The sequence below is a fragment of the Mastomys coucha genome, unplaced genomic scaffold (assembly GCF_008632895.1).
Source record: "Mastomys coucha isolate ucsf_1 unplaced genomic scaffold, UCSF_Mcou_1 pScaffold18, whole genome shotgun sequence".
Classification (NCBI taxonomy): domain Eukaryota; kingdom Metazoa; phylum Chordata; class Mammalia; order Rodentia; family Muridae; genus Mastomys; species Mastomys coucha.
Genome location: NW_022196900.1, coordinates 61,356,889 through 61,368,491, shown reverse-complemented (window position 1 = coordinate 61,368,491; position 11,603 = coordinate 61,356,889). Strand labels below are relative to the sequence as shown.

The window sequence follows — 11,603 nt, the reverse complement described above, 5'->3', positions numbered from 1 at the left end:
GAGGGAAGGGAAGGGAAGGAAGGGAAGAAAGGGAGGAAGGGGGAGGGAGGGAGGGAAGGGAGGAAGGGGAAGGGAGGGAGGGGAGGGAAGTGCAAGGGAGGGAAGGGGAGGGAAGGGGAAGAGGGGTAAGAGGAGGATAGGGAAGAGGAAGAAAGAGAAGAAGAGAATAAAAATGAAGAGAGTGGAGATCCCAAATGGCCCGATGTAGTACAACCAATTTAAGCTTATCCCCGACTAGCTTACAAATAAATGAGACTCAGACTATGGTTATTTTATGTGGCTTTGACAATTACCCAGGGGTGGTCACCCTTAATCTACTCTTCTAACTCCAGACCTGGCTACTTTCCCAGCAGTGTACCCCAGATTCTTGCTGTTTCTCCTGACCATGTGCTGGTGGTCCATCTCCTTTCACAACGGCTTCCTCCCTCCCCTCTTCTTCTTCTTTCTCTCATCTGTGTCTCCCCTAACCAGGTCACTCCAAACCCACCTAACCTTAATCCCTTCAGTAATTAGTTGTAGTCAATTTTATTTAACCAATAGTTTTAAATCAAGGAACAAGGTTTGCACAACAAAAGTTTGTAAACATCATAAGTCACTCAGGGTACAGAATTTAGCATTACAGTACATAGCAACAAACCAAACCTCAATAGAAAGTGCATCACTGCCTGGATCCAGAAAGTGATAGGACTAGGAAAAGCTGAAGCTAGCCTGCATTAGGTGTATGGGCTATCTTAAAAAATATGGCTTTTAGTCCAGGACAGATAGACAGTCATTTGTTGAGAGCACGGCATTGTTATGATCTGATTCATATTCTATCGGTTTTGTTTAACTCTTCCATCAATACTAAAGTGGACAGGGGACTGTGCAGGTTACAAGGGAGTTAGGAAGCTGCCGCATTCCCTGCATAGGATATTGTCAACAAGACCAGCACACAGGCACTGCAAGTAGAGGGAAAGATGCAAGACAATTGGACAGAGGAACTGATTTCCTAAGGGACTAAGATATATGAAACAGACGGTTAGAAGGTAAGCGTGACTACAAATATTTATCATGATCTGCTGGTGAAACAGAAATACAGTGTAAGCTGGAGTGTTGTGTGTTGGGACAGTGTATGCATGTGACTGACAGAATTCATAGATTTTTATGTGGTTGAGGCAAAAAAAATCACTTTAGAAATGTTTATTTCCTTGTGAACTGATTCCATAAGCACAAGGAATGCTTTGAATTGTTGATGATTTCTACATGATGCCATTACAGAGATTATATTCCTTATGCCCAGGATAATAAATGAATGTGTTTAATCACTATGGCTTTCTCTTCTGTCAACATTCAATGAATTTCGAAAATTCTCATTTAGTCATAAAAATAAGACCAAACATACTCACTCGCTGTAAACAAGGGGAAAACTAGAGAATTGGATGAAAACCTGCCTCCAGACACAGAAAAGGGTATCTAACTGTGAACCCACAGAAAGGAAAACACAGAACGCCTTCATCATGGAGCCACACTGCACATGGTGATGAAGGAAGCCCGAGTTGAACACAGCTACACACCAAGCTACAGAACCAAAGATCAGGCTTCATGCAGGCTGTGGAGGCAAGATGCTTAGAAACAGGGACACAGAGACAGGAAAGAGTGTAGACAAGCTCCAGAAAAGCACACAGCAGATTCGTAGACTCCTCTGAATTTGGAGATTTCCATGTGTGTGGTGGAACCTCATAACCTAAGGCCAGAATAACCAAGAGTATAAAAGCTACCAGGTTCTAGAGACTCCATAGCTGGAAAGCGTGTGGGTTCTAACATTAAAGATACAGAGCCTTCACGGGCCCTGAGAGCCATCGGGACAAGACTAGTTCTCTTCGGCTAATATGCCTCCAGAGCAAGGGGGCCTGCACACTTATGCATCAAATGTTGGTGAAAAGGCTCAGAAGCATCAGGAGGACCTGTGACTAATGTATCATAGGTAACAACTGAAAGAAAGGTAAAGGGAGAGGAGAGAAACAAAGCCAGTGCACAATGAGAATCATGGTGTCTGAAGAAAAAAACTGAAAGCTGAGTCTTACCCACCAGCAACATGAGCCAATGAATTAATAAGCCACCTCTGACCCAACAGAAGGGCTGAAATTGGCAGGCCATGCCACAAAAGCAGATACAGTAACACCTAAGACCTCAAGAGCATCTGTAATCAGCCTAGGGTTCTCGTTTGAATCAGAAAGCTCAGCAAACCATTTGAATGACTTTGTTACCCATTCCCCAAGGGTGACAAATGACCAGCTTCATGTCAGACAAGTAAGGAGTTGGTTCATTAGAGACAGCAGATACCATGGGGTATTACTGGCTAACTCTCCATGCTTTAATTCTAAGCCTGACTTAGAACAGGCTCTCAAAAAATAAAGGTTACAGCTAAAGAGCTAATGACAAGGAATATTAAATATTCTTAAATGCTCAAAACAAAACATGTACAAAAAGAAGGCACAGAGACTAAGAACAGATGGGAGAAATATGAAAACAGAAAGATGGTTATTTAAACCCCAATATTCCAATAATTGCTTTAGATAGGATTTTAACTTGCTGACTGCAACATAGAGATTATTAAATTTGACTGGAGGACAAGACCCAACTATATGAGTCTTATCCACCCCTCCCACAACTTAAAAGATAAAGACATAGATGAATTAGGGGGCAAACAGTTGGGAAAGATGAACCATAAAAGCTGTAATCAGATGGTGATTCCGATACAACATTGTCATACCAGGGCTCCCAACAAAAACTATAACCAAAATAGGAAGAAACACACTGTGATGAAGGAGTCAGCTGATCAAGGGGCCTTAGCAATTTTCAACACAAGTGCACTTAGTAACAGGCTCCAAACTGCACTAGGCAAAGCCTAGTGGAACTAAAGGAGAAATAATTCTAAAAATGTAGTTAGAATATTCAATATTCTCAAGTATTGAAAGAATAACCAGACAGACAAGCTGCGAAAATAAGGAATTCTTGAACACTATCAGCAAATATACAGAAGTGGCATTTGTGAAATATAAACTCCTATGACAACAGTATGCAGATTTTCCTCTGGGTATAGCTGAAGGATAGCGAGGTAGATACGTCACAGGCCATAGAACTAGTTATTCCTTGAGAAGGATTATGATGGTTCTGAAGATGTCATATTAAAACAGTGAGGAAGAAATCATTAGAAAAGAAAATTGTATAGAAACCATCAAGTAAATAGAGAGTGCAAAAATTATTTTTATTGCATAATAATGAAATAAGACAGATATAATAAGAATAAGACAGTACAAGGGAGTGCCGAGTAGTCAAAGCAGTATTTATAGTAGGAGACACCGGCGTTAAGTGATACAATGAAAGCTAACTTAGAGAAATGACCTAGGAGTCAATATTGCTAAGAGTTCACTCGAGGCTTTTAGAAAATTAAAGTAAACCCGAAGTAGGTTTAAACATATACAGATTAAAAATGGAAATTAATGAAATAGAAGACAATAAGGAGCAGACAGTGGAAATAATTGCAGTTTTGTAAACATTAATAAGACTGATAAACCACTACTAAGCTTGACTGAATAAAACTGAGTGACACGCTCCGAGTGTCCATTGGCCATTTGGAGCAATTGAAACCCAGACCTTGTTGACGAGGAACCAAATGGTTTAGAAAACAGGTAGCCAATTTCAGGAAATTCCACTCCCGTGTATCTACCAAATATGTCTGCTACCAGTTCAAACCCACTCACTTCAGAGACCACTGAAGAGGTGGGCAGCTATCCTGGCCTCACCAGATGCCACAAGGTAAGGCTTAGTAAGGGAGTGTTCTGGAGAGATAATCCAATAAAAGAGGTTTCCCTCTCTGGTTCTGTCATTCTGCTCACATAAGACTCATACAAAGCACACAGGGTTGTGTGTTCCTTTTCTAGACTGCTTTTGTGTCACACAGTGGTCAAAAGCATAGAACACCTTCCACTGGAGCTTTTCCCTAGGACAGCTTTGTGGTGCAGTCACACTGTCAGGGACTCTCTATATGAACAGCTTGTTCCAAGGACTACAGATTGGCCTCCCCATAAGTGCCACCTGCTAAGCACATTTTGCTATGCATTTTCTGGCCAAAGAGAAGTGTCAGTAGAAGGACTTCCATTCAACCAGCTTCCCTCAGCAGCTCTTCAGGATGCTTCAAAGTCAATGGAGTGCCCTTTACTCTCGGCTTGCCTGAGACCCCTCTAGGAGGATGCTTCCTTATATTTAAACTAGTTTATCAGTTTCCCTTGGCAAGCTAGACAGTACTTGTCCGACCATGTGCCTAATAAAGTATCTCCCTGGGACAGCTCTCCTTAGGCAATCTTTAGCCACTGCCCCCACTTTCTTATAGCACTCCTGAAGGTAGATTTCTGGTAGAGACCTGTGGGCGAGAGTCTTCTTGGAAATTCTCTACCAAGTCGTGAGTTCCTCCATGCCATCTCATATGAGCCTGAAACTTTATTCCAGAGATGGAAATAGACTCATCCTTGGGGGTTTTGAAAGTCTACTAACCCTTTATTCCTTAGAATTTCACCTCTGACTAGCTAATTTCATTTATGACACCAGCTTCAGCGTATATGAAGCCTCTCGTTGCCTAGGACATAATCACATCCCCCTCCCCCCATAATACATAATTAGAAATAAAAAAACATCTTTCAAAAAGGAACAAGTAAATAAATAATTTGTAGCATATAGTACAATAAAATATTATAAGAAATATAGTGAATGGTCTATTCATGACACACATGGATTAAGTCTCACATTATGAACAAGATTAAACAGCTATTTGAAAGTATATGATTCCATTTATATGAAACATACATAGTGCTTGCCTGGAATTGCAAATAGTATCATAACAGTGAACAGGCATAGGCACAAGAATCTTGGTGGATAATAAACTTCTGCATGTTTCTTTTATTTATTTTTTGGTTATTTTGTTATTTACATTTCAAATGTTATCCTCCTTCCTGGTTTCCCCTTTGCAACTCCCCTATTTCCTCCCCCTCCTCTCTTCCCCCTCTCCTTGCTTCTATGAGGGTGCTCCCACACACACTCCCACCTCACCACCCAAGCATTTCCCTACCCTGGGGCATCGAGCCTTCACAGGACCAAAGGCCTCCTCTCCCACTGATGCCACATAAGGCCATCCTCTGCTACATATGCAGCTGGAGCCATGTGTACTCTTTGGTTGGTGATTTAGTCCTTGGGAGCTCAGGGTTGGGGGGCCTGGTTGGTTGATATTGTTGTTCTTCTTGTGGCTGATATTTCACTGTTATGAATATTTGTTAAGATTTAATAAGCGAACAATTTAAAAATGAGTCAGTTTTATCACTTAAGAACTATACATCACCAGTGCTGTTTGATGATCTTGTCCTACAGAACTCATTTGGAGTTTGCTGAGTCTCCAGACATTGTAAAACAAGGATTTGATGCTAAAAGATATACTAAAGAGCTGCCACATTCTACAGTTTGCTGTGACACTGTCTGCTTCCAAGTTGTCTATGTCCTGAAACATAAGTAATGGTAACAGTAGAAACAGTAAGTAGTATAATTGTTACTCACTGGTAGACTATTGAGATGTGTGGATAATCATGTCAACTCCCGCTAGAAATCTGAAGACCAGAGATCTGTAATCTGCTTATAATAAGTCAACCAACACGTCTAACAGGTGACCCATCCTGAGTCCCATTTTCTCCTAGGCAAGGATGTGACATTGAGGAGCTCAGCAGTTGAATTCATACCATCTGTACTGGGTCCTGGATCTACTTTCACATGTACAATGTCCATGGTTAAGTAACTTAACTTCTGTCTCAGTTACCACATACATACCCTAGAGACAGCAACAGTACTTTCCTCATGGTATGACCATGGGATTCAGAAATGAGCCTGTTAAAAAAAAAAGACTTACAAAACAGAGGGTATATAGCAAGATCTTAGTATGTTACATCTCATTGCTATTATACCTTGTTGCAAATGCTACCAGAGCTTAGAAATGTGGCCACAAGAAGAACCTCAATATGAGAAGGGTTGTGACAGTTATCACAGAACTATGAAGTCCTCAACAGGAATATTCTCAGTGACACACACTGTCATACCATCATTATACTGATGAATTTTCTCCAGCCAGGATGGAGTTATTTACTGTATAAAAGGGTTTCATTTCTATCAATGTATCTCCAAGGCAAAATCATTATGGGTTGACTTGTTTTTATAGGATTAGCTTATAAAAGCTAAGAACATCTTAATACAAATTTCTAATTTCAAAAGATTTCATGTGTATCTGGTGACTGAAACAGAAACCACCAGAACTTTATAACTGTCGGTGAAACACACTAACAAGTGCCAGATAACAATGGCTAGAATTCTACAACTTCCAGAGACACCACTGCAGACTCTAAAGCCACAGACTGCAACAGAGATGATACACAAACTAGAAAGTGTTTTCTTTCTCGGTTTGTTCACAATGATACCCTTAGTATCTTAGATTCACAACCTTTCCAAAATTAATTAAATTCAAAGTTTGTCATCATGCAATTCAGTTTCTTCCATAATATATTCCAAATTTCCTCCTATCTACAGCATGACTTTTCATAACTTCTCCATACCACAAACAAATTAGACATATTTTAAATGTATGTTTATTTTTTCTATCTGAAATTTCATACTCTTAACCTATATTTCCCTGCTGGTATATAGCTTATTCGATATTTAATCCAGTCTACTGAAGCTTGTAGGTCTCCAAGGACAGAGTTCATGGAGCGAAGCCATTCCCGGCTCTCTGTTTTCTCATTGCCTGAACTAAATGAGAAGACTCATTTACAGAGATTTTAAGTGTTGAAGATCCACTCAGGTTGGATGCTTCCCAGTTAAAATGAACGGGCAGACCTACCAAATTTTGTCATTGAACTGAGCAAGATGAGGGAAGACCTCAATTTTGAAGGACATGAAAATATAGGGACTAAGCTTGTTTGGAAAAAAAGAAGATTTCAAACGATGAAAACCCATTTGAGGTGCCTAAGCCAGCAAGGCTTAGAGAAAGTAGCTGGAAAGTGCTTTGAAGAACAAAATGGGACCCATTTCCCCATCCTCTTGAGAAGGCCCTGAAGATAACCTGGAGAGATCTCATGGGTTCTGGTAATAAGATGTTGTACTCAAGAAAAATGTGGCTGAAGGAGTTCTTGGGCCTATAGAGTTCAAAGGTAATATCAATCACTACTCAAAGAAGAACATCTACACATTTATGTGGACATCAATCTGTATTGACAAAGAACACCAGTTCTTGGTCAGTACCTGCTATGACAAAAAAGAGACTGTCCACTATCTAAGACCAGTTACACTAAATAGTTCTGTTTTCTTTCTCTACTGCAGCCCACCTTTCCCCAAACTAAAGGACCTTAATCAGTATCTTAGAATCAGACTGTGCTCATCCACCTAAATTAAAGTCAGAGTTACAGCTGTTTTTCGCCCTATATGGGGGAGGGGACTTTGAATTACATAGGAAACTCGAGTTCCAAGCATTTTAACAACAAAAACATGACTAGAAAGCTACAGGATGTACCCCAAGTGTTGTTAAAGGATACTAGAAAGGAATTCAGGGACAGAGTGGAAAACTTAAATTGGAAAATTACAAGTATACCTATTTAATAAATGTATAATCCTTAACAAATCTGTTATACTTGCTTATGGCAGTATCCATAAGTGTACTGTAAGAGCTCGCTTCCAAGCTGCCAAAGTTGTTAGGTTAGATGTTGAAGTGTCACATAGAGAAAGAATGGCTTTTGCACTGCTGATTTTAAAAAATGTGGTTGTATCATAGAAAGCCCAAAACAGAAGTGGCAGGTGAAGGTGTGCCTACTCAGTACAGCAAAGCTCTTCACGATCATTGTTTGACGTTCAGCAGTGGGGTCGTTTGTGCCTGCAGTTACCAATCTGCATGGTCACACCTCTACAGAACTCTTTCTCAGAGGGGCTGCTTAGAAATCATCTATACATCAGAATTCCTCCATAATTCTGGAGTAATAATAATAATAATAATAATAATAATAAACAGCTGACAAAATTGCCAGTCATAAGAGAAAACATAAAGAGCTTCAAATTCATTTTTGTTTTGTTTCAATTATTTTGAATTTCAAATCCGACAGCCAGTGAGTTGTCAGCTAACTTAGTAGTAATGAATACGGTAGCCTTCCTAGAAAGCCTCGTTTGTCTATGGAAGCACAATTGTGTCTGGGAGTCCAGCTCTGGGAATTCGTTTCTGGGTGATGTTATCAAAGCACTCACATGTGTGCGCCTTTTATTTCCCCTTCCAACAAGGATTTGTGCTTGGATGGTCTGGCTAAATTACAGCCTAGCCAAAAACCAAAGAAAAACGTTTTCTTTCTCAATTTTGTTATCCCCTACAGCACCCAGAACATCATTAATGGGCAATAAATGCTCTTATTCTCTAGACTGGTTTTGTTGTCTTGCCCACAAGGCCTCAGTCTATGCTTTAAAAGAAAAAAGTTATGAGCACCAGACATCAGGCACTTCAGATGAAGCAAGTATTATGAGATATATATATATATATATATATATATATATATATATACACACACACATATATATACATATATATGTATATATATACATATATATGTATATATATACATATATATGTATATATATACATATATATACATATATATGTATATATATATATGTGTGTGTGTGTGTATACATATACATAGTGAAGACATGTGGATAAGGAATGTTAGAGAAAAATAAATTCAGTTTCCCTTAGGCCAAATACAAAGCAAAATCCTGGGTGAAGAAAGAAACTCAAGGTTCTCAAACTTTAAAAATAAAAATATAAGGCATCCACTCATATACACTCTTACATGGTAACTTTGTTGCCAGGATTAGCTGTCACTGTCTTAGTCCCACTTGTGTCATGTCCTCAGAAGAGCCAAGTAATATTTAATCTCACCAAGCAAGCATATGTATAGATATGCCAGTTTTAGAATAATTAAATTTAACTGAAAGGAAATTTCAAATTGCAGCTTTATTTTTAAAAGTTGGAAGAATGATGTGTTTGGGTACACAGCTTCTTATTTGCAAATGTAAGAAAAGAGCAGAGAGAGGGAAGGGAGACAGAAACAGAGACACAGAGAGAGACAGAGAGACAGAGACAGACACAGTCTCAGAGAATGTGCACACACGTATTTCCTCCAAAGAAAGAAAAGAGCAATTTCCCATAGAAAAATAAGAGTCCCCAGAGACAGGTAAGGATCAAAGAGACACCAGGACACATCTTTTGAAATATTTTCTGCAACCTTCCTAAGGGATACAATAATGTTTCTTGCGTATTGGAGGCTGGACTTTCTCAACCTGACTCCTGCAGGCCATTATGCCTCAGACTATAATCACTGCCTAACCTCTTTATGCACTTCAGTATTCCCCAGTTCCTTCATTCGGTGGATAGATTCTATAATTGTGTCCCTGTGTATCTCCATTCTCATCTCTTCCTTTTGTCCTATTTACATACACCTGACATATCTGATTATCCCATATTCATCCCCTTTCAGACATCCATGCCTACACAAACACCACTCACATTCTGAGAATGTCAATGACATTTCTGAGAGACATATTTGGATATACTTCCTGGATTTGCACAATGCTCTTTCATAACACAACACACTCATTTATGTGTTAGCCCTCTGCAGTCATGAATTTATTCTTATCTGTGTAGTTCTTGGCATAGACTCTTTGCTTTTCTGTCCAGCAAGCACATGCTGAACACATAACATGCACTGGGCACCATCTCAAGTTTAGGATAATGAGTCAGATGAAGTTCATAGGACTTTAGAGAACCTAGCATCTGGTATCACTTCACTCATACATGCTAAGTTTTTAAATAGCCACTATGAGATTTGTTTAAATAGTCTCACTCACCAATGCATGTTGGTCCTTGAGCCTAGATTCACCCGGATTGTTTGCCCTTCAAAGCCTGCAGTCCATGTTCTCAAGGCTGAACTAACTGTTCCCATGCACACTGATATCAATGCTAACTAAACTGAGTATCACAGCTTTTGCCATTTACACTTGACCTTCTGGCTTTCTCAATTCTGTTACTAACAACAGCACCTACCCATAACCCTGACTCTTTCTGCCATTGCCTTGTTCATTCTCATGCTGTACCCACTCAGATCCTGCCACAGTGCCTCTGCACTGCATACAGACCTGCTCCCTCTTCTTTGTCCCCTAAGTCCTCACAAGTCTGTCACTACACAAGATCTGTCTTTTCCAGTTCACTTCATTCTGAGGAAAGCTCCAGAGTGCACAGTCCTCTCCATTTTCCCTTTCTGGAGAAATCCATAATATCTCTTCATATCTAAAGGATAATATTCAGGCCCTTCATTGACGCTGGTCTAATTTCTAACTGCGATCCACAGACCTTCGGTCTGCAACTTATGCTTCAGATAAACCAGAAGATGCTCTATATCATCTTCTCACACGAGTTCTCACACAAGCTTTCCTCCTACAGTTCGGTTCTTCTTTGCCTTGTTTCCAACCTATGGCCATGTTCCCCACAATCCCCTACCTACATGGAAAACGCTCCTTTTCCAAAAGCAGCAAAGAACAAGGTAATTAATTATTATAATGTAACATATTTTGCTCATGTTTCAGTAACTTGTCCATTTTGGGATACCAATTAGACTCGAGATAGCTGAAAGACAGAACAAAATAGGTAGTCTTGGAATGGCTATTTTGTGTAACCATGCAATCTTTCCATACCTGAATCAAAGTACTACATCACAGCTTTGTAACTATTTCTATGTTTATTTGATATACTCTTAATATTGAGTAGTTTTAAATAAAATCTCCCTATAGTTATACTGTGGTGCAAGATTCCCTTCTACATCTATACTGAGAGGAAGAACAGGGACCGGGGAATAGGTTAGTCAGAGTTTAGGAGCATTGACTATTTTTCTGGAGACCCAGATTAAATTCCTAGCACCCACATGGTGTCTTACAACTATCCAGTTCCAGGAGATTCAATGCCCTCTTCTGGCTTCTGTGGCCACTACATGGTGTATATATATATATATATATAGCATACATACACATAAAATAAAGATTTTTTTAAAAAAAAGAAGGCAGATTTGTATTTTCCTAGATAACAGATTCTTTGAAAGATATTGATGTGTCTCTTACTATGTTCCTTTGTTTTTATCAGTTCAGAGTACATAATGGTTATCAATAAATATGCATTAGCTCTTTTATTGGTTAATTATTCACTAAGGAAGAAAACAGGAACCCACCCTAAATGTTTTTTCCCATACAAGTTTAAAGGTTTTTTTTTTCTAATTTTAATTTATTGAATAATATTACCAGTTAGTCTAAAGTTGATTTTTCAAAGAAATATAAACTTTACAGATAACTTAAACCTGAAATTAAACTTATTTAGTGGTGGCATAGACATCTAAAACATCTATTAAAGTCTGTACCCTCTCTAAGTAAAATTATATTCTCATTCTCATAACATTTTATAAATTATGCTCAACCCCTCAAGGCCTTAACATTGCCCATGACTTCAAGTG

At 39.1% G+C, this 11,603-nt stretch overlaps 1 protein-coding gene across 2 annotated transcripts in view; it reads right to left on the bottom strand.

The window, feature by feature from the left end:
- Positions 1-11,603, bottom strand: part of Pde4b (phosphodiesterase 4B) — a 539,717-nt gene that overhangs the window by 488,110 nt on the left and 40,004 nt on the right. The gene's annotated exons all lie outside the window — the stretch shown is intronic.